The 21685-nt window shown below is 47.8% G+C and overlaps 9 non-coding genes across 9 annotated transcripts; 4 read left to right on the top strand and 5 right to left on the bottom strand.

Annotated features, from left to right (window-relative positions):
- The first annotated feature begins 3836 nt into the window (after positions 1-3836).
- Positions 3837-3907, top strand: trnag-gcc (transfer RNA glycine (anticodon GCC)). Its single transcript has one exon. It is a non-coding gene; the product is annotated as a tRNA-Gly (tRNA).
- A 342-nt stretch (positions 3908-4249) lies between these two features.
- On the top strand, positions 4250-4323 carry trnat-agu (transfer RNA threonine (anticodon AGU)). Its single transcript has one exon. It is a non-coding gene; the product is annotated as a tRNA-Thr (tRNA).
- Positions 4324-5252: 929 nt separating this feature from the next.
- Positions 5253-5334, bottom strand: trnas-gcu (transfer RNA serine (anticodon GCU)). Its single transcript has one exon. It is a non-coding gene; the product is annotated as a tRNA-Ser (tRNA).
- A 2424-nt stretch (positions 5335-7758) lies between these two features.
- trnak-uuu (transfer RNA lysine (anticodon UUU)) lies at positions 7759-7831 on the bottom strand. The gene has a single exon. It is a non-coding gene; the product is annotated as a tRNA-Lys (tRNA).
- A 485-nt stretch (positions 7832-8316) lies between these two features.
- trnan-auu (transfer RNA asparagine (anticodon AUU)) lies at positions 8317-8390 on the top strand. Its single transcript has one exon. It is a non-coding gene; the product is annotated as a tRNA-Asn (tRNA).
- Positions 8391-10688: 2298 nt separating this feature from the next.
- Positions 10689-10762, top strand: trnat-agu (transfer RNA threonine (anticodon AGU)). The gene has a single exon. It is a non-coding gene; the product is annotated as a tRNA-Thr (tRNA).
- Positions 10763-15965: 5203 nt separating this feature from the next.
- trnaq-cug (transfer RNA glutamine (anticodon CUG)) lies at positions 15966-16037 on the bottom strand. The gene has a single exon. It is a non-coding gene; the product is annotated as a tRNA-Gln (tRNA).
- A 325-nt stretch (positions 16038-16362) lies between these two features.
- Positions 16363-16449, bottom strand: trnay-gua (transfer RNA tyrosine (anticodon GUA)). The gene is given in 2 exon segments: positions 16363-16398; positions 16413-16449. It is a non-coding gene; the product is annotated as a tRNA-Tyr (tRNA).
- Positions 16450-17053: 604 nt separating this feature from the next.
- trnal-cag (transfer RNA leucine (anticodon CAG)) lies at positions 17054-17135 on the bottom strand. Its single transcript has one exon. It is a non-coding gene; the product is annotated as a tRNA-Leu (tRNA).
- Positions 17136-21685: the final 4550 nt, after the last annotated feature.

A 21685-nucleotide genomic window follows, 5' to 3' on the forward strand; every position in this document is an offset into this window, starting at 1 on the left:
CTTTTTCTTACACTTTTGCACTTTTTCTACACTTTTCTTACACTTAAAACTACAACAAGCCAATCATGCTGTAATACAGCCGGACTCGAGTCATTTTTAGTTAAAACACACAAAGGTTTTTCCACTCTCAAGTGAGGGCTACACTTTGTGTGAGTGTACCCCACCAACAATCTGCTTTTGTATTACTCATGCAATAATAACAGGCTCTTTTATTTGGAGAAATTTAAACATTAATGCTCATTAAGTACCTCCACAACTGCACCACACTGTCAAGCCAAATGGTACGAAATCTTACCTATTTTTACGGCCGTTGGCTTGCAGTGCTGTGCAGTCCCGGAGCCACAGGCATCAACGTCTTTCGTTCCAATCCTGTTCGTGACGCCAAATGTTGGCAAATAATGCAACACGAACCATCTCTGCAGTTGTAGGAAAAGGGGTTCCTTTGTTTATTCAACACAGCGCTTATATATGTAGACCTCATGAACACCAGCAATGACGTGGATTTCCAGAATTCAGTCCTTATCTGGTCATGTTTCTTGACTGGACCTAAGTGTTTTGGCAAAACATCTTGGACTCCCCTCCCATCCGAAAACATCTTGTATAACAATCAGGTCACGTTGGCCTCCCCAAGTCACGTAGCCGTCTTAAGTTCAACTAGAGTTTACCAAAAAGAAAAGTCATATGCAATGTGCAAGAAAGTAGTCATTTTACAATACCGTCAAGCTGAAGAAGGAGTCCTATCCAGCATTGATGGCTTGTGGGACTCCGGAAGCAGCTGACAGGGACTGTCAGGCCAAACGGTTTGCGGCTTCGGCGGTTGTCTAGGCAAAAACTCGGGTGTGGAAGGAATTCGTGAGGCCATGGAGCACGACTTTCGGTCGGCCTCGAAGGGGTTCTGGCAAACCGTCCGGCGCCTCCGAAAAGGGAAGCAGTGCCCAGTCCACACTGTTTACAGTGGAGACGGGGCCTGCTGACCTCGACTGGGGATTTGTTTTGGTGAAGTAGGTGCAGACACATCTATTAAAAAATGAAAATACAAAATATACAGAATGCAGTATAAATATATGTACGCAGTCTGTTTTTTGTTTGTTATTCCGGAAGTGCAGTCTGATTGTTTTTCCCAAGAGTCCAAAGTGAGCGTTAATTTAACGCATATAGAGTGTCAAAGTGGCAGGGTGAGGCAGAGGTGGGGTGTGAACAGTGTCAGGGGGGTTCCGGGCCTTGTTGATGAGGCTGACAGCAGACGGGAAGAAACTGTTCTTGTGGCGTGAGGTTTTGGTCCTGATGGACCGCAGCCTCCTCTCAAAGAGACTGTGTCCGGGGTAAAAAAAAAAACAAAAAAAACTAGCAAGACAGCCTCAAGGTCCAAAAGTGTTAAGGCAGTCCCATAGTGTCCCCACATCATGCCATGTGTCTATTTGCCTTGAGACATGAGTAAATTAGCTTAAATGCTAACATGCTAATGGTCATCATGTTAGCACCAAGCAAGAGAGTCCTTTTTCAGTCGGGTCTAAAAGTGGGGGCAATGTGAAGCTGTGTCTGTGCCACCTACTATGTTGCTGTGTCCCTGGTCCAGTGTGTTCCCATCTTGGGTTGGAATGTCCCCATGCTGGTAACGGGTGGGGAATACAGTATGTTGATGAGGATAAGCGGGATGGATTTCAGTGGTTAAAGTCTCCAGCTACCATGAAAACGGTCATGGGCCACGAGCCTGTTCTGAATTCCCCTTTGGCCAATCGACACCACATCAACTCTGCAGCAGTCCACGTTAGTATAGTGGACAGTATCTCCGCCTGTCACGTGGTAGACCGGGGTTCGATTCCCCGACGGGGAGTTCCTCTTTTGTATGTCACAATGTCACGTTGGACCTTGAGTCGGGTTGCGGTTGCAACAACCAGCCCGGTTAAACAAACCCTTCTCATTAGAACAAAACCTCTCTTAATCTTCTTCTCAAGGTGTTCAGGTGTCTTGTACAATCTGACAGTCTTTTGCTGCCAAATCATTCCATGCGTGGATAATGGAGCTGACCAGGAAAATGCCAGCTGTGGGATTTCAACCAGAGCCTCCTGAGCGTAAGGAACCTTAATCTGGCGCCTTCGATCACTCATCCACCCAACCTAAAACGGTGCCCTGATCAGGAAAAAAACACTGTGACCTTGTGAGGTTCACTGACAACAGAGGACACTCAAAAGGAGCCGCACAAAGCAGGGTACTTGTACAGATGTCGGCAGCAGAGTGGCGCAGCGGTAGCGTGCTGGGCCCATAACCCAGAGGTCGATGGATCGAAACCATCCTCTGCTATGGCTGTGCTCTTTACGTGTCCTTTGAAGAGCTTGCAGATGTGTTGTCTTTGTTACTTAGCTGACCTGGTCCAGTAAAGAGTTCACGCTTCCTTTACTGCTGTTCTCGATGCATTTATTGCTCTTGAGTGCATTCACACGCCATTGCGGGACATTGAAGCATCGCGAAACACCGCAACTGTCCTCACTCGTCCATTGTCACTCTTATGGACTTGAAGAATCCCAGCCAGTTTCCGTTCGTTTCGGGGAACCTCCTCCTCTTTGACGATCACCACATCTCCAACTTGCATGTTTCTTCTTGGCGTATGCCATCTTTGTCTCAGAGCAATGTTGGTCAGATACTCCTTCCACCATTTGTTCCAGAACTATTCCGACAAATATTGCAATTATCTCCATCTCATTTTAGTATACAAGTCCATCCATCCATCCATTTTCCTCCGCTTATCCAGGTCCAGGTCGCGGGGGGCAGCAGTCTTAGTAGGGAAGCCAAGATTTCCCGGTCCGCGGCCACCTCCTCCAGCTCCACCGGGAGGACACCAAGGTGTTCCCAGGCCAGCTGTGAGACATAATCCCTCCAGCGTGTCCTAGGTCTGCCCCGGGGCCTTTTCCCGGCTGGGTATGCCCGGAACACCTCACCAGGGAGGCGTCCGGGAGGCATCCGGACTAGATGCCCGAGCCACCTCAACTGACTCCTCTCGATGTGAAGGAGAAGCGGCTCTACTCTGAGCCCTCCCGGATGACTGAGCTCCTCACCCTATCTCTTAGGGTGAGTCCAGCCACCCTACGTAGGAAACTCATTTCAGCCGCCTGTATCCGAGATGTCATTCTTTCGGTCATGACCCAAAGCTCATGACCATAGGTGAGGGTGGGAACATAGATCGACCGGTAAATTGAGAGCTTTTTTAACCACGACGGTCCGTTACAGCGACCGCATTACTGCCGAGGCTGCGCCGATCCGTCTGTCGACCTCACGCTCCAACTTTCCCTCTCTACGCCTGTACTGTGGGAGTCCTACACACAATTTCCCGCTGTCCAGTTCGCCCAGCACGCCAACGCTCTTCCTCCGCCAGGGATATTCCCCAGCTGCTGGCACTGCCCGCTCCAACCACACCGGCTGCGTCATCCGCTTTGGTGGGCCGACTTCAGGTGGAAGGTACGATATCCTGGGCGGGGGAAGCTTCTCCTACCACAGCATTAATTGACTCTGGGGCGGACGAGAACTTCATTGATAGCGGACTGGTCAGTTCTCTTAACATTCCTACTGTTGAGCTTGTCCCCCACAAGAATGTCTGCTCGCTAGATGAACATCACCTGGCATGCATTACGCATCAGACGTGCACCATATCCTTGGTGCTGTCGGGAAACCACCACAAGGTCACTAATTTTTTTCTTATGCCCTCTCGCTCAGCTCTGTTAGTACTCGGCCTCCCCTGGCATCCCTTGCGTGTGTTGTGATGTTTTGTCATTCAGCGCCACTTTGCAGAGGCACATCCACTCGACAATTTAATTTGTTCTCCGACGGTGTTTCCCAATGTGGCATTGGTGGTTCAGTGGTAGAATTCTCGCTTGCCAAGCGGGAGGCCCGGGTCCGATTCCCGGCCAATGCAGTATATCTCAGCTTATACCTTTCTTTAGAGCTCATGTTGAAAAAGTACAAAGGCTCTTTTCCTGCGAAAGTGCAGTATTCAGAATGACACCTGAAACGTAACAGACCGGACCACCCGAGAGTTAAGGTGGACAGCACTTTGTGAAACCTGACTGCAGTCATGCTGTTGTAGTCTCTGTCGCGCAATTGCTCAGCACGTTTGGCTGTTAACTGAGAGGTTGGTGGTTCGATCCCACCCAGGGACTCTCAATTCACACATGTGTTGGACTTTGGACTCCCTCCCTTGTATGAACATTTTTCCCCATTGGCGAACTGTTTTTGTGTTGGTGCCAGATGCACTGCTGGCACTGTGGCTAAGCTGGTCAAAGTGCCTGTCTAGTAAACAGGAGATCCTGGGTTCAAATCCCAGCAGTGCCTGGGTGCTTGGTCAGTGAAACTTCGGCAGCTGATTTCTGAACCATGTACTTCTTTTTGTCACTTGCCCTTCAATAACGAATTGACGTTGCATTTGCTTTCTGAGTGCAGACCTAAAGCAGTCCCTGGTGGTCTAGTGGCTAGGATTTGCTGCTCTCACCGCTGTGCTCCGGGTTCGATTTCCGTTCAGGGAATTGACATTTGGATAGGTTTTGACTGGAGGTAGGATTTGTCTTCGGCCTCGGTGGAATGCTTGGGGTCACCTTGATGCGCTACTTGAGAACAATAAATCACGTACTGGGTTTCTTCACTATTCCATGATAAGAGACTAATCTAGAAAAGGCGGCCGGGATTAGATTTGGGGTATTTGTCTCACGCTGAGGGATAGATCCTGGACTCATTTCCGATCCCACATCTCTTTTACAAAATACAAAGGATTCCTTGGAGAATGCGGGTATCGACTCTGCTACTTCTCGCATGCTAAGCAAGCACTTTACCATTTGAGGTAATTCCCCTGGTTTGGGGTGTTTGTCGGATGCTAAGGGGTGATCCAATCCCAACATCTCTTCTACAAAAGGCAAAGAACTCCTTGGAGACTGTGGGCATTGATCCCACAACAAGATAAGACAAGGTGCTAGAGGGGAGAATGCAGTTAGGACTGGGTTTAAATTCTGCAACATGCGGAAAACATTTCATTCGAAGTACACAAAAACAAATCCCATTCTTGTCTGACCACAAATGGTAGGGCGCTCACTTCGCATGTGAGATGAAGTGGAATCGATGCCTGCATTCTCCAAATGGTATATTATGCCTTTTTCTTGCCAAAAAAGCATTCTCAATCTCCCACATCGTACCGCATACTTGGATTAATTGCATTCTAATGATGTTTCCTAAAAAGACAGGTGGTGTCAAAACTGGTGCATTAGTGAGTCCGATGAGGATGGGATTCGAACCCATGCATGCAGAACACAATGGATTAGCAGTCCATCACCTTAACCTCTCGGTCACCTCATCTCCTTTGTGGGCATGGTCTTGTGGACTTAAAATGACACATCTTAATTAGTGTTTTGGTGTTGCAGAAATTGTGGCAGCCTTCTTGTGCAGCGGGGGGATTTAACTCAAAGGCTAGAGTTCTTGCTCTACATGCAAGAAATAGCGGGTTTGATACCCGTATTGTCGAAATGATATGTTCTGGCTTTTTTTCCCCAACAAAAGCGTTCTTGATCTCCGACATCGTAGCTTATACTTTGATTCATTGCATGCTAATCATGTTTACTAAAAATACAGGTGTGGTCAAAACTAGTGTATTTTTACATCACCACACTTCAAGTGGACAGACAATCGGCGGTGAGCTATGCTTTTCTGGGCAAGAACCATAAACTCAGACTTGGAGGTGCAGATTGCTCATTCCAGCTGGTTCTTTTTCGTCTGCGAGCAAAGCTTGAATTTCATGTGGGTGTTGTCCTGGCGGGAGAAACATTTTAGCTTGTGTGGGCATGGCTACCATGACAAAAGCCCATTTTCCTCTCCAGTAAATGTACATCAGCTGAACACTTTGCAGACCTAATGCTGTGAACATTTGCGCGAACTCAAGGTCGGGTCCTACATCCTGTTTGTGTCTGATTGTAACATGATATGCATCAGGATTCTGTATGTCACCTCCCAACTGCACTTGTCTGATCTTAATATGTAATTGACTGTGTTGTCGTGATCGATGTTGATGAAATCAAGAGAACAAAGTCACCCCTTTACAAACTATTTGCCAACTCACGATGTAAACAGCAATTGTGCTGAAAACTGGGATTGAACCAGGGACCTTTAGAGATTCAATCCAACGCGCTCCCAACTGAGCAATTTCAGCTGCAAAAGGGTTTTTCTGCTTTTTCAGTGTGGGCTAAAAGTGGGGGTAGGGTGAAGCTGTGTCTGTGCCACGTACTATGTTGCTGTGTACCTGGTCCAGTGTGTTCTCATCTTGGGTTGGAATGTCCCCATTCTGGTAAAGGGTGCGGAATACAGTCCGTTGATGAGGATAAGCGGGATGGATTTCTGTAAACATACTGAGGTACTCCCCTGCTGTTGTGGAACTTGCGGGACCTTGCAAATTTCCCCACTGAGGGACGAATAAAGGCATATTTTATCTTCTACCATAGGGTAGGCTTTTGGCAAGAAGCCGGATTCTTAATCCTACTTCTTGCCATTCTTCATGCTTTCCCAAGTTCCAACATTTCCTTGGGAGCGAGTTTGATAATCTCGGGGTGGGGACATGATGTGCCAATGGGGTTGGGAGGATTCCAACTATGGTCTTTTGGTTTGAGTGTGTCATTTAATTGAGTCGAATCAAATGTTCCCCAAGAGAGGGTGGACATGGGTGTCTGTTCAGAGGCAGTTGCAGAGTGATCATAAATTGGAAATGTCGGGTACAAAGATGTGGCCTGAGTCGGAGTTTGTAGAACTACTGATGACTGAAAGTCTCGCTCCTTCTGTTCCCTGAGAAACAAGGTTGTCTGTGGAATTGATCAAACATCAAGGTGGCCACATCGATAAAAAAGAAAAACAAAAAATTATATCTAGAGCAGAAAAAGGCCCGTTTTGCTCAGTCGGTAGCGCATGAGACTCTTACTCTCAGGGTCCTGGGTTCGAGCCCCACATTGGGCGGTTCAACTCTTTTGTTGATACATCTGAAAGATGTCTTTCCTGTGGAAAATTGTTCAAAATGCAGAAAACATTGTATTCCAAATACCAAAAAACAAACCCCCTTCTTGTATGACCACAATTCCTAACTTGGTCACCTGTGAAATTAACTAGGGACCTTTTGCGTGTTTGGCAAACGTGACAACCACGACACTATGGAAACCTGAAGGAAAGGGCTTTTAAGGGGACAGGCGAAGTCACAAAGCAGTTGCCAAACAATGAATCACGACGATGTGTCCAAAGTGGGGGCAGATTGACAATTGTCCAAATTGGCAAATATTTCTCAATTTTTTATCAATAAAGTAAATTTGATTAGAGATTAGATGATAGATGTTGATGGTAGACTGTCAGATTCCATTACAAAGAACAAGACAATGTAGGATAAACTGCCTAGTTTTCAATTTAAGAGGGTAAGTGTAGATGAGGTAGTAAAACTGTTGCATTCCATTAAAAGCGATGAGCCATGTGGTATTTATAATTTGGTTGGGAGGTTACTGAGGGCGGCAGCAAAGTTGATTCAGGAGCCGATTATTGAGAATGGTGTTTACCCACAGTCCTGGAAGATCGCAAAGGTGCTAGGTCGAAAAGGTTTACTTAAACAAGTTATTCCTTGTGTGCACGGTCATCTCCTTGGCCTTCTCGGTGTTGAGGATGAAGGAGCAGAAATCTTCTGGCATACTGTACTTGACCACAGAAGGAGGATAAAGGAAGTAGGTTTACCATTTCAGGGAAGGGGCCTACCTTCACCGCCTGAACAGGGACTTGAACCCTGGACCCTCAGATTAAAAGTCTGATGCTCTACCAACTGAGCTATCCAGACCTTTGTTGACTGAGGACAACTCACAATGTAAAATCTTCTGGCATACTGTACTTGACCTTGCAGAGGTGAGAGCTTCTTCTCTGGCTCTCAACAAAGGCGGTCGCATCTTTCCCCTCTCCTCCCTATCCCTTATCTTCCCTGCTTTGTTGTCCCTGTCCATCCTGTCGATGGAGTTTGACTTGATTCTTTGTCACGCAGTCTAAAATTGGCAAACTGAGAAATTCTGATTGAGTGACCAATGCAGTCTGTCCATTTTCGTCTCAACTCATGTTGAAAAAAGACAGAGCCATTTCCGTGAGAGCACAAGACCCCTGGATTGTACCCAAAAATACTTTGCGTTCATCAAAGAGTAAAGCTGGTGTCCCGGTTTGCAATGCCTCGATTGTTACGCCAGAAGGTGCGAGTCACATCCAAAACAAAGGGCATGCTGGAAGCATAGCATGCGTTAGTATGGCTTCAACTGAACAGAAGTTGGCAGGGTGTGAGTCTCTGTGGCACAATCGGTCAGCGCGCTCGGCTATTAACCGGGAGGCTGGTGGTTCGAGCCCACCCAGGGACGTTCTCTGGATGCATCAGTGTCACTGTTCATTCGTGTTTGCGCTCCACTCTTGCACAGCACTTGTGTGGTTCCCAATTGGCAAACTGTGTGTCAATGACTTTTCAAAAGCACATTACAGCTTCCATGGTCTAACACATTTGATCAGACGTTAGGTTGATCAAGTCACAGATTTCAGTTTGTTTCTGCACAGGTCTGGTGAAACACAGAAGCTCTGCTTGAAAATATTAGGTTTTGCAAAAGCGCCAGCCAGGATTATAGATTAAGAGATGACGGAATGCTTTTATGTTAAAAGGAATCAAGTCAAACCCCATCAACTGGTAAGCAGGGGCCCTTAAGAGAAGACACTGTACACTGTTGTGATTTTTTGACAGACATGTCTAGTAAACAGGATTCAAATCCCAGCAGTGCCTTCTCTGTGTTTCAGCAGCTCCTATGCTGTTATTTAAAATAAATGTTGTTCTTGTTCTGTTGAATAAATACCCATCATTTCTGATGTCATATGTAGTATACCTGTCACATGTACTGCAATGCTCCCTACAAAGAAAATACCCTTGTGTATTTGGACATTTGCAGGTTTAAGAAAACAGACAGACCACATCAGCCAAATATCTTTGTCTTGTCTGAGTGGTCAGACAAGACAAAGTTTGAGCCAGTCACCTGAACATTAGACTTTTGATCTGAGTGTCCGGGATTCAAGTCCCTGTTCAGGTGACCAGTGATAGGGTCTGAGGTCCACTTGCAAACGCCTCCTTTTTGCCCACAAAATACAAGGGCAACAGGACAATCCCTTGGTACTTTATGGAAACGATGTGAGGTGCCTGGCTTTTAACTAGAAGTGGAAAGACTTGTGTAGCCCCTCACACAAACCATGTGTCTTCCTCCCATGCACATGTTGCCAGCTGATCCTTGACATCAGCAAAATTTTGGTTCTAGGACAATGGGGTCACCTGCCCCCATTGATCTTTTCCAAGCGGTCACGGTGGCCGAGAGGTGAAGGCAAATCCAATGGGGTTTCCCCGCACAGGTTCGAATCCTGTCTGTGACGCTTTGGTTGGCATTTGTTGCCGCCATGCTGTTTACCTTGTGGTGGAGTACTGTTGGTTGTGAGGGCCGGGGTGTTGTCCTTTCGCGGTCCGCATTCTCTACACTGGTGGTCTGGATTTTGGGTACAGGATAATGGGGTCCACTGTCCCCATTGATCTGCTGCTTGCAGTCTCGGTGGCCGAGAGGTTTGTTGCCACTCTGCTTTGACATGCTGTTTTCTGTACCTCTCCCCGGTCTTTCAGCGGCCTTGTCGAGGGTGTTTCACAGGTGGGTGGTGTGATGTTTGGTATGGGGGCCGGTGGGTGGTCGCCGTTTTGTTGTTCCTGGAGCACATAAAGAAGAGTGGCCAGTACGGGGGGTTGAACCCGTGGCGTTATTAGCACCACACGCCGACCAACTGAGCTAACCGGGATAGCGGCAGAGAGCTGCTGGAATGACAAGGCGCTACGAAACGCGTATCGGGCGGAGCCTCTCCGACCCACACGTCGGCTCCAAATCCCACCTCCTGGGGCTCTTCCGGCACCACTCCTCTCTCCCTGCTCCAGCAGCGGAGCGCCGTCTGACGACATCGGGAGTGTCGTCCCCATGCAACTGGGAGCCAGTCGCCTTTCGCCAGCGGAGAGGAGTCACCGTCTACGCCTGTGGCTGTGCCTGTACTGTGGGAGTCCTACACACAATTTCCCGCTGTCCAGTTCGCCCAGCACGCCAACGCTCTTCCTCCGCCAGGGATATTCCCCAGCTGCTGGCACTGCCCGCTCCAACCACACCGGCTGCGTCACCGCTTTGGTGGGCCGACTTCAGGTGGAAGGTACGATATCCTGGGCGGGGGAAGCTTCTCCTACCACAGCATTAATTGACTCTGGGGCGGACGAGAACTTCATTGATAGCGGACTGGTCAGTTCTCTTAACATTCCTACTGTTGAGCTTGTCCCCCACAAGAATGTCTGCTCGCTAGATGAACATCACCTGGCATGCATTACGCATCAGACGTTCACCATATCCCTGAAACGTAACAGACCGGACCACCCGAGAGTTAAGGTGGACAGCACTTAGTGAAACCTGACTGCAGTCATGCTGTTGTAGTCTCTGTCGCACAATTGCTCAGCACGTTTGGCTGTTAACTGAGAGGTTGGTGGTTCGATCCCACCCAGGGACTCTCAATTCACACATGTGTTGGACTTTGGACTCCCTCCCTTGTATGAACATTTTTCCCCATTGGCGAACTGTTTTTGTGTTGGTGCCAGATGCACTGCTGGCACTGTGGCTAAGCTGGTCAAAGTGCCTGTCTAGTAAACAGGAGATCCTGGGTTCAAATCCCAGCAGTGCCTGGGTGCTTGGTCAGTGAAACTTTGGCAGCTGATTTCTGAACCATGTACTTCTTTTTGTCACTTGCCCTTCAAGAACGAATTGACGTTGCATCCACAGCTGACGTGATTGTTGTGGATCCCATTACGCCAGAAGGTGCTTGAATCCATTTTTTTAATTAAACCATTACCTGTGAGCGGTAAGTTACACCATTGCACTAAACATTGATAGAATAGTTAGTAATGGAGTTAGTAGTGAATAACTAACAATGCTTGTGGGGATTTTTTTTGGTTTTGGACATCTTTCAGATAAATAAGCATGCAAACTGACCCGGGAACATCATGGCTGTTCCTGACAAATGAACATAACGGGAGGGTTAAGATGACTACACTTCCAAAGTTCTCAGCTATGACTGAACCTCTCGCTCCTTTTTTCCCTGAGAAACTAGGTTGGCTGTGGAATTGATTAAACATCAAGAAGTCCACATCAATTAAAAAAAAAATTAAAAAGAGATATCCTGGCTGAAAAAGGTCCGGTTAGCTCAGTCGGGAGAGCATGAGACTCTTAATATCAGGGTCGTGGGTTCGAGCCCCACATCTTTTGGTGATACAGACCTGGTAGACCCAAATGAGTAGTGAGGGTGTGCTGGGAACGTCTGGCAGAGTCTCCCGTTCGTCGAGTCTTCAACTCTCACCTCTGGCAGAGCTTCACCTGCATCCCGGGGGAGGACCGGGATATTGAGTCCGAATGGGCCATATTCCGTGCCTCCATTGCTGAGGCGGCTGACCGGAGCTGCGGCTGCAAGGCCGTCTGTGCCAGTCGTGGCGGCAGGCCCCGAACCCGATGGTGGACACCAGAAGTCAGGGCCGCCGTCAAGCTGAAGAAGGAGTCCTATCCAGCATTGATGGCTTGTGGGACTCCGGAAGCAGCTGACAGGTACTGTCAGGCCAAACGGTTCGTGGCTTCGGCGGTTGTCCAGGCAAAAACTCGGGTGTGGGAGGAATTCGGTGAGGCCATGGAGCACGACTTTCGGTCGGCCTCGAAGGGGTTCTGGCAAACCGTCCGGCGCCTCCGAAAAGGGAAGCAGAGCCCAGTCCACACTGTTTACAGTGGAGACGGGGCCTCCTGACCTCGACTGGGGATTTGTTTTGGTGAAGTAGGTGCAGACACATCTATTAAAAAATGAAAATACAAAATATACAGAATGCAGTATAAATATATGTACGCAGTCTGTTTTTTGTTTGTTATTCCGAAAGTGCAGTCTGATTGTTTTTCCTAAGAGTCCAAACTGAGCGTTAATTTAACGCATATAGAGTGTCAAAGTGGCAGGGTGAGGCAGAGGTGGGGTGTGAACAGTGTCAGGGGGGGTTCCGGGCCTTGTTGATGAGGCTGACAGCAGACAGGAAGAAACTGTTTTTGTGGCATGAGGTTTTGGTCCTGATGGACCGCAGCCTCCTCTCAAAGAGACTGTGTCCGGGGTAAAAAAAAAAAAAACTATCAAGACAGCCTCAAGGTCCAAAAGTGTTAAGGCAGTCCCATAGTGTCCCCACATCATGCCATGTGTCTATTTGCCTTGAGACATGAGTAAATTAGCTTAAATGCTAACATGCTAATGGTCATCATGTTAGCGCCAAGCAAGAGAGTCCTTTTTCAGTCGGGTCTAAAAGTGGGGGCAATGTGAAGCTGTGTCTGTGCCACCTACTATGTTGCTGTGTCCCTGGTCCAGTGTGTTCCCATCTTGGGTTGGAATGTCCCCATGCTGGTAACGGGTGGGGAATACAGTCCGTTGATGAGGATAAGCGGGATGGATTTCAGTGGTTAAAGTCTCCAGCTACCATGAAAACGGTCATGGGCCACGAGCATGTTCTGAATTACCCTTTGGCCAATCGACACCACATCTGCTCAGCAGCAGTCCTTGTTAGTATAGTGGACAGTATCTCCGCCTGTCACATGGAAGACCGGGGTTCGATTCCCCGACGGGGAGTTCCTCTTTTGTATGTCACAATGTCACGTTGAACCTTGAGTCGGGTTGCGGTTGCAACAACCAGTCCGGTTAAACAAACCCTTCTCATTAGAACAAAACCTCTCTTAATCTTCTTCTCACGGTGTTCAGGTGTCTTTTACAATCTGACAGTCTTTTGCTGCCAAATCATTCCAGGCGTGGATAATGAAGCTGACCAGGAAAATGCCAGCTGTGGGATTTCAACCAGAGCCTCCTGAGCGTAAGGAACCTTAATCCGGCGCCTTCGATCACTCATCCACCCAACCTAAAACGGTGCCCTGATCAGGAAAAAAAAACTGTGACCTTGTGAGGTTCACTGACAACAGAGGACACTCAAAAGGAGCCGCACAAAGCAGGGTACTTGTACAGATGTCGGCAGCAGAGTGGCGCAGCGGTAGCGTGCTGGGCCCATAACCCAGAGGTCGATGGATCGAAACCATCCTCTGCTATGGCTGTGCTCTTTACGTGTCCTTTGAAGAGCTTGCAGATGTATTGTCTTTGTTACTTAGCTGACCTGGTCCAGTAAAGAGTTCACGCTTCCTTTACTGCTGTTCTCGATGCATTTATTGCTCTTGAGTGCATTCACACACCATTGCGGGACATTGAAGCATCGCGAAACACCGCAACTGTCCTCACTTGTCCATTGTCACTCTTATGGACTTGAAGAATCCCAGCCAGTTTCCGTTCGTTTCGGGGAACCTCCTCCTCTTTGACGATCACCACATCTCCAACTTGCATGTTTCTTCTTGGCGTATGCCATCTTTGTCTCAGAGCAATGTTGGTCAGATACTCCTTCCACCATTTGTTCCAGAACTATTCCGACAAATATTGCAATTATCTCCATCTCATTTTAGTATACAAGTCCATCCATCCATCCATTTTCCTCCGCTTATCCAGGTCCAGGTCGCGGGGGGCAGCAGTCTTAGTAGGGAAGCCAAGATTTCCCGGTCCCCGGCCACCTCCTCCAGCTCCACCGGGAGGACACCAAGGTGTTCCCAGGCCAGCTGTGAGACATAATCCCTCCAGCGTGTCCTAGGTCTGCCCCGGGGCCTTTTCCCGGCTGGGTATGCCCGGAACACCTCACCAGGGAGGCGTCCAGGAGGCATCCGGACTAGATGCCCGAGCCACCTCAACTGACTCCTCTCGATGTGAAGGAGAAGCGGCTCTACTCTGAGCCGTCCCGGATGACTGAGCTCCTCACCCTATCTCTTAGGGTGAGTCCAGCTACCCTACGGAGGAAACTCATTTCAGCCGCCTGTATCCGAGATGTCATTCTTTCGGTCATGACCCAAAGCTCATGACCATAGGTGAGGGTGGGAACATAGATCGACCGGTAAATTGAGAGCTTTTTTAACCACGATGGTCCGTTACAGCGACCGCATTACTGCCGAGGCTGCGCCGATCCGTCTGTCGACCTCACACTCCCACTTTCCCTCACTCGTGAACAAGACCCCGAGATACCTAAACTCCTCCACCTGGGGTAGGACCTCATTCCCAACCCGGAGGGAGCACTCCACCCTTTTACGACTGAGAACCATGGCCTCTGATTTGGAGGTACTGAGTCTCATCCCAGACGCTTCACACTCAGATGCAAACCGTCCCAGTCAGCGCTGAAGGTCACAGCCCGTAGAGGCCATAAGAACCACATCATCTGCAAATAGCAGAGATGAGATTCTAAGGCCCCTGAAACAGATTCCCTCAACACCTTGGCTGCGCCTAGAAATTCTGTCCATCAAAATTGTGAACAGAATCGGTGACAAAGGGCAGCCTTAGCGGAGGCCAACGTTTACCGGAAACAGGCTCGACTTACTACTGACAATGCCAACCAGACTCCTGCCCCGTTTGTACAAGGACCAGATAGCACGTAGTAGCGCGCCACCAATCCCCCCAAAGTACGCCACGAGGGACATGGTCGAATGCCTTTTCCAGATCCGCAAAGTACATGTAGACTAATGAAGACCAAGAAGGTGGCGCGTGAACAACGCGAGGCTCAGCGTCTCTCCAGATTTTGCAAATCCGCTGTGTTTTATCTGCTCCTCGCTGTTTTTTTCATCCAGTACAGTGCTGCTTTAACATCCTATAGCAGACAGGAGCTCCTAGACATAAAGTCCTCCAACTCGGACCGTTTTATCGCCGATCTCCGACTCATCCCGGAGATCTCCAGGACACCGGAGGCTGCCCACTCCACCCGGCCGGGCAGAAGTGCTCGCAGACGGCGTCGAGATCGTAAACAAAGGCGGGGTAAGCGCGGAGGGCTACGAGCTAGGCTAAAGCTAACACCGCACCGGCTCCCTTTACCCAGCATTTTCCTTGCTAATGTCCGATCTCTGATCAACAAAATGGACGAACTACGACTCAACAAACGGATTATGGACTCAAACGTCATGATTTTTACAGAGAATTGGCTTAACAGCAGTATCCCGAACAATGCTATCGAGTTAGCAGGACGCTCCATCCTTAGGGCAGACAGGACTGCGGACTCTGGTAAAACCAAAGATGGAGGTTTGTGCATTTATATAAACAATGCTTGGTGCACAAACTCTGTTATCACAGAGACTCACTGCTCACCTAATGTGGAGCAAAGGAATCAAAATAGTTATGAGACTGGACCTTCTCTGCCAACACCACATCAGCAGGGGAATTAGCTCAAATGGTGGAGCGCTCGCTTAGCATGTGAGAGGTAGCGGGATCAATGCCCGCATTCTCCATAAACTCCTTGGTTTTTTTGATGAAATGTTCCCAAGTAGCGAATACTAATCCGGGCCCCAATCCCGATATCTAGGCCAAATACAGCCATAGGTATCACCCTAAACTGGATTCAGAGTCCAGAGTGCTAACCATGGAACCCTTTGTTTTGGATGTGACTGGCACCTTCTGGCGTATTCTTTCCTGGCAGACATAACATAAGAAACAGCTTGTCTTTCGAGCCGGACTTGAACCAGCGACCTAAGGATGCCAGCTTGAACCTCTACAGTCCTCCACTCTTCCAACTGAGCTGTTTTGGGGCAAATGAGTACAGCCAAGCGTTTGACGGCGTCTTCACTGTGTACTGCTTTCCTTTCCTGAGATGCCGGATGGTGGTCCAGAATCTCTTCGAAGCCGTCCGGAAGTCCTTCTCCATGGCTTCTCCAAACTCCAAGTATCTGATTTGTAGAGTAAGTCAATAAGTCATCATACTCTTACAGGAAGACTCAGTCCAAACACTCAATTGCTGCAGGGCAAGTAGGTCCCACCAAGACTTGAACTTGGACCACTGGATTCAGAGTCCAGAGTGCTAACCATTACACCATGGAACCCTTTGTTTTGGATGTGACTGGCACCTTGTGGCGTAACAATGGAGGCTTTGCAAACCAGGACAACAACTTTACTCTTTGATGAGCGCTAAGTATCTTGGGGTACAATCCAGGGGTCTTGTGCTCTCACGGAAATGGCTGTCCTTTTCCAACAGGAGTTGAGATGAAACGTATTCAAATAGACACTCAATCAGAATTACTCCTTTTGCCAATTTCAGACTGCGTGACAAAGACTCAAGTCCAACTCCATTGACAGGGAAGCGGAGGTTCTTCAGACAAGACGGTATTGCCATTCTTTCCTGGCAGACATAACATAAGAAACAGCTTGTCCTTCGAGCCGGACTTGAACCAGCGACCTAAGGATGCCAGCTTGAACCACTACAGTCACCCGCTCTTCCAACTGAGCTATCGAAGGTCTTGTTGTTTTTGGGCGAATGAGTACAGCCAAGCGTTTGACAGCGTCTTCACTGCGTACTGCTTTCCTTTCCTGAGATTCCGGATGGTGGTCCAGAATCTCTTCAAAGCCGTCCGGAAGTCCTTCTCCATGGCTTCTCCAAACTCCTCCCATGTCAGAGTTTTTGGCTCAGCGAATGCCAAAGCCGCGGACCGCTTGGCCTGTCGGTTCCTGTCAGCTGAAGTCCCATGAGCCAAAAAGGTCCAATAGAACTCCTTCAGCTTGACGGCATCCCTCACCAATGGTATCCACCAACGGGTTTTAGGATTACCGCCACGACAGGCCCTGACCACCTTAGGGCCACAGCCGCCTCGACAATGGAGGCACAGAACATCCCTGTCTCCCTCTGGATCTTGGAGGTCACTAGGAAGATATTCGGCTCGAAGGACCATTTGGTCCCGACCATGAAACTTTTGATTTGAGTGTCCCAGATTCAAGTCCTGAGGTCCACTTGCAAACGCCTCCTTTTGCCCTCAAATAACAAGGACAACACCTTGGTACTTTATGGAAACTACATGAGGAGCCGGGCTTTTAACTGGAACTGGAAAGACTTGCGGCCCCGCACTGTCAGAAGTGGGATTTGAACCCACGCTTCATTAGAGACTGCAACCTGAATGCAGCGCCTTCGACCGCTCGGCCATCCTGACCCTGCAGGCCTCGCTCCTTGTGTTCCCTGAAAAACTAGGTCAGCTGTGGAATTGAGAGCATGAGACTCTTAATCTCATGGTCGTGTGTTAGAATAAAATGTAGATACAGGTATTATTTTGTTAGTTATCACCCTTGTGTCCATTTGCTTGGACAATAGAAAGTGTTTGAATGTGCTGAAGAAGGAATGTTCCCGTGACCCTGATCAGAGACCCTCAGCGACCCCCAGGTCCTGGAGGTGCCTGGATGCACCAACAGCGACTCTGCAGATGCTCATGTTAATCCTGCAAGAATGTGCCAAGATAAGAACTCATAAAACATAAAAAGTCGTTGCTCTCACATACACACACACATAGACAAACAAATACAGCTCGTGCAACTGCCCCCCCCCTTAGAGTTGCACGACCATGTAGTAGGGACCCCCGAAAGAGAATAAAAGGAGAGGAGTGTGAACTGCATATTCAGAGTGGAGCGGCATGTCACTGGGTATGTGGTTTCACTCTCCTCACTGCAAGAAAATTTGAATATTGTTGTCTGCCTCTTCTGTACGTATTTCTGTATTTAAGTGTTTTACAAGTGTCACGGGAGTTTGGACCTGACATTTACTTGGTCCTTCAAGCCAGATCCCAAGATTCCTGAGAAATCCAGTTGCGGAGCGGACAAGACAGAAAGACCGTGGCCACGGCAGACAAAACCCTTTGATGGGCTGTCTTCTCAGCTCAACAACTGGAAGCTGAAGGTTGACGGGATACCGACGGAAGAGAAGATAACAAACAGTAAGACACTTTTGATCAGAGTGTAGAGTAAAAGGGCGCCGTCCCTTTGTGTTGTGAGTGAAAGGGTGTCATCCCTTTGTGTTAAAGCAGGGATGGGCAAACTGAGACCTGGGGTCCACATGCAGCCCGCTATGGGTTGTTGACCCCGAGAGCTGAGTGCGGCCCGCGAGTCAATAAGGTTTGTCACCCGGTGCTAAAAGCCTTGTGTATACTAGTCGCTGGCAAGCAAAGAGACGGACTCGACAGTCTTGTGTAATAAGATGGACCCACAGTGTTACGGAGTTGGCGGTCTTTCACAATAAGACAGAGTTGGCAGTTTTTGGTACAAAGACGGAGTTGGCGGTCATGTTAGGCTAGAAAAGGAGTGCCCCGCGGTGAAAGGCCTTTTCGGGGTTTGAATGTGAAAACTTTTTCAAAGTACAAATGAGTGTGTGAATGGGAGATTTTGTCACTAGACAGGTCTTCATATTAAAGGGTGAGAAAAAGAGTAAGTGTTTGAGGAAGCAGAGGCAAGAATTCTCCGCCCTCACCGGGGTAGAAGCTTGAGAATTACCTCAAAGAAAAGTTCATTACTCTCTCACTGACAAACAACCCTGTTGTTAGTTTTCCCTCGGAAGCTCATCACAACGGACCAAATTATTCCCAAGATGGGAAATAAAAGTGGAAAACCACAAGTAAAAAAGGAAGAGCTGAAGTGCAAGGATTGATGTTACATTTTTCAGCACCAACCAACCAAAATAAACCATCTAGAAAGGTATACTACATATGACATCAGAAATGATGGGTATTTTTTCAACAGAACAAGAACAACATTTCTTTTAAATAACAGCATAGGAGCTGCTGAAACACAGAGAAGGCACTGCTGGGATTTGAACCCAGTATCTCCTGTTTACTAGACATGTCTGTCAAAAAATCACAACAATGTACAGTGTCTTCTCTTAAGGGCCCCTGCTTACCAGTTGATGGGGTTTGACTTGATTCCTTTTAACATAAAAGCATTCCGTCATCTCTTAATCTATAATCCTGGCTGGCGCTTTTGCAAAAGCTAATATTTTCAAGCAGAGCTTCTGTGTTTCACCAGACCTGTGCAGAAACAAACTGAAATCTGTGACTTGATCAACCTAACTTCTGATCAAATGACCATGGAAGCTGTAATGTGCTTTTGAAAAGTCATTGACACACAGTTTGCCAATTGGGAACCACACAAGTGCTGTGCAAGAGTGGAGCGCAAACACGAATGAACAGTGACACTGATGCATCCAGAGAACGTCCCTGGGTGGGCTCGAACCACCAGCCTCCCGTTTAACAGCCGAGTACACTGACCGATTGCGCCACAGAGACACACACCCTGCCAACTTCTGTTCAGTTGAAGCCATACTAACGCATGCTATGCTTCCAGCATGCCCTTTGTTTTGGATGTGACTTGCACCTTCTGGCGTAACAATCGAGGCATTGCAAACCAGGACACCAGCTTTACTCTTTGATGAACGCAAAGTATTTTTGGGTACAATCCAGGGGTCTTGTGCTCTCACGGAAATGGCTGTCCTTTTTCAACATGAGTTGAGACGAAATGTATTAAAATGGACAGACTTCATTGGTCACTCAATCAGAATTTCTCAGTTTGCCAATTTCAGACTGCGTGACAAAGAATCAAGTCAAACTCCATCGACAGGATGGACAGGGGACAACAAAGCAGGGAAGATAAGGGATAGGGAGGAGAGGGGAAAGATGCGACCACCTTTGTTGAGAGCCAGAGAAGAAGCTCTCATCTCTGCAAGGTCAAGTACAGTATGCCAGAAGATTTTACCTTGTGAGTTGTCCTCAGTCAACACAGGCCTGGATAGGTAGAGCATCAGACTTTTAATCTGAGGGTCCAGGGTTCAAGTCCCTGTTCAGGCGGTGAAGGTAGGCCCCTTCCCTGAAATGTTAAACCTACTTCCTTTATCCTCCTTCTGTGGTCAAGTACAGTATGCCAGAAGATTTCTGCTCCTTCATCCTCAACACCGAGAAGGCCAAGGAGATGACCGTGCACACAAGGAATAACTTGTTTAAGTAAACCTTTTCGACCTAGCACCTTTGCGATCTTCCAGGACTGTGGGTAAACACCATTCTCAATAATCGGCTCCTGAATCAACTTTGCTGCCGCCCTCAGTAACCTCCCAACCAAATTATAAATACCACATGGCTCATCGCTTTTAATGGAATGCAACAGTTTTACTACCTCATCTACACTTACCCTCTTAAATTGAAAACTAGGCAGTTTATCCTACATTGTCTTGTTCTTTGTAATAGAATCTGACAGTCTACCATCAACATCTATCATCTAATCTCTAATCAAATTTACTTTATTGATAAAAAATTGAGAAATATTTGCCAATTTGGACAATTGTCAATCTGCCCCCACTTTGGACACATCGTCGTGATTCATTGTTTGGCAACTGCTTTGTGACTTCGCCTGTCCCCTTAAAAGCCCTTTCCTTCAGGTTTCCATAGTGTCGTGGTTGTCACGTTTGCCAAACACGCAAAAGGTCCCTAGTTAATTTCACAGGCGACCAAGTTAGGAATTGTGGTCATACAAGAAGGGGGTTTGTTTTTTGGTATTTGGAATACAATGTTTTCTGCATTTTGAACAATTTTCCACAGGAAAGACATCTTTCAGATGTATCAACAAAAGAGTTGAACCGCCCAATGTGGGGCTCGAACCCAGGACCCTGAGAGTAAGAGTCTCATGCGCTACCGACTGAGCAAAACGGGCCTTTTTCTGCTCTAGATATAATTTTTTGTTTTTCTTTTTTATCGATGTGGCCACCTTGATGTTTGATCAATTCCACAGACAACCTTGTTTCTCAGGGAACAGAAGGAGCGAGACTTTCAGTCATCAGTAGTTCTACAAACTCCGACTCAGGCCACATCTTTGTACCCGACATTTCCAATTTATGATCACTCTGCAACTGCCTCTGAACAGACACCCATGTCCACCCTCTCTTGGGGAACATTTGATTCGACTCAATTAAATGACACACTCAAACCAAAAGACCATAGTTGGAATCCTCCCAACCCCGTTGGCACATCATGTCCCCACCCCGAGATTATCAAACTCGCTCCCAAGGAAATGTTGGAACTTGGGAAAGCATGAAGAATGGCAAGAAGTAGGATTAAGAATCCGGCTTCTTGCCAAAAGCCTACCCTATGGTAGAAGATAAAATATGCCTTTATTCGTCCCTCAGTGGGGAAATTTGCAAGGTCCCGCAAGTTCCACAACAGCAGGGGAGTACCTCAGTATGTTTACAGAAATCCATCCCGCTTATCCTCATCAACGGACTGTATTCCGCACCCTTTACCAGAATGGGGACATTCCAACCCAAGATGAGAACACACTGGACCAGGTACACAGCAACATAGTACGTGGCACAGACACAGCTTCACCCTACCCCCACTTTTAGCCCACACTGAAAAAGCAGAAAAACCCTTTTGCAGCTGAAATTGCTCAGTTGGGAGCGCGTTGGATTGAATCTCTAAAGGTCCCTGGTTCAATCACAGTTTTCAGCACAATTGCTGTTTACATCGTGAGTTGGCAAATAGTTTGTAAAGGGGTGACTTTGTTCTCTTGATTTCATCAACATCGATCACGACAACACAGTCAATTACATATTAAGATCAGACAAGTGCAGTTGGGAGGTGACATACAGAATCCTGATGCATATCATGTTACAATCAGACACAAACAGGATGTAGGACCCGACCTTGAGTTTGCGCAAATGTTCACAGCATTAGGT

This window comes from Doryrhamphus excisus, linkage group LG6, assembly GCF_037039965.1.
Source record: "Doryrhamphus excisus strain RoL-2023G ecotype Guam linkage group LG6, RoL_Dexc_Guam_v1.1, whole genome shotgun sequence".
Lineage (NCBI taxonomy): Eukaryota > Metazoa > Chordata > Actinopteri > Syngnathiformes > Syngnathidae > Doryrhamphus > Doryrhamphus excisus.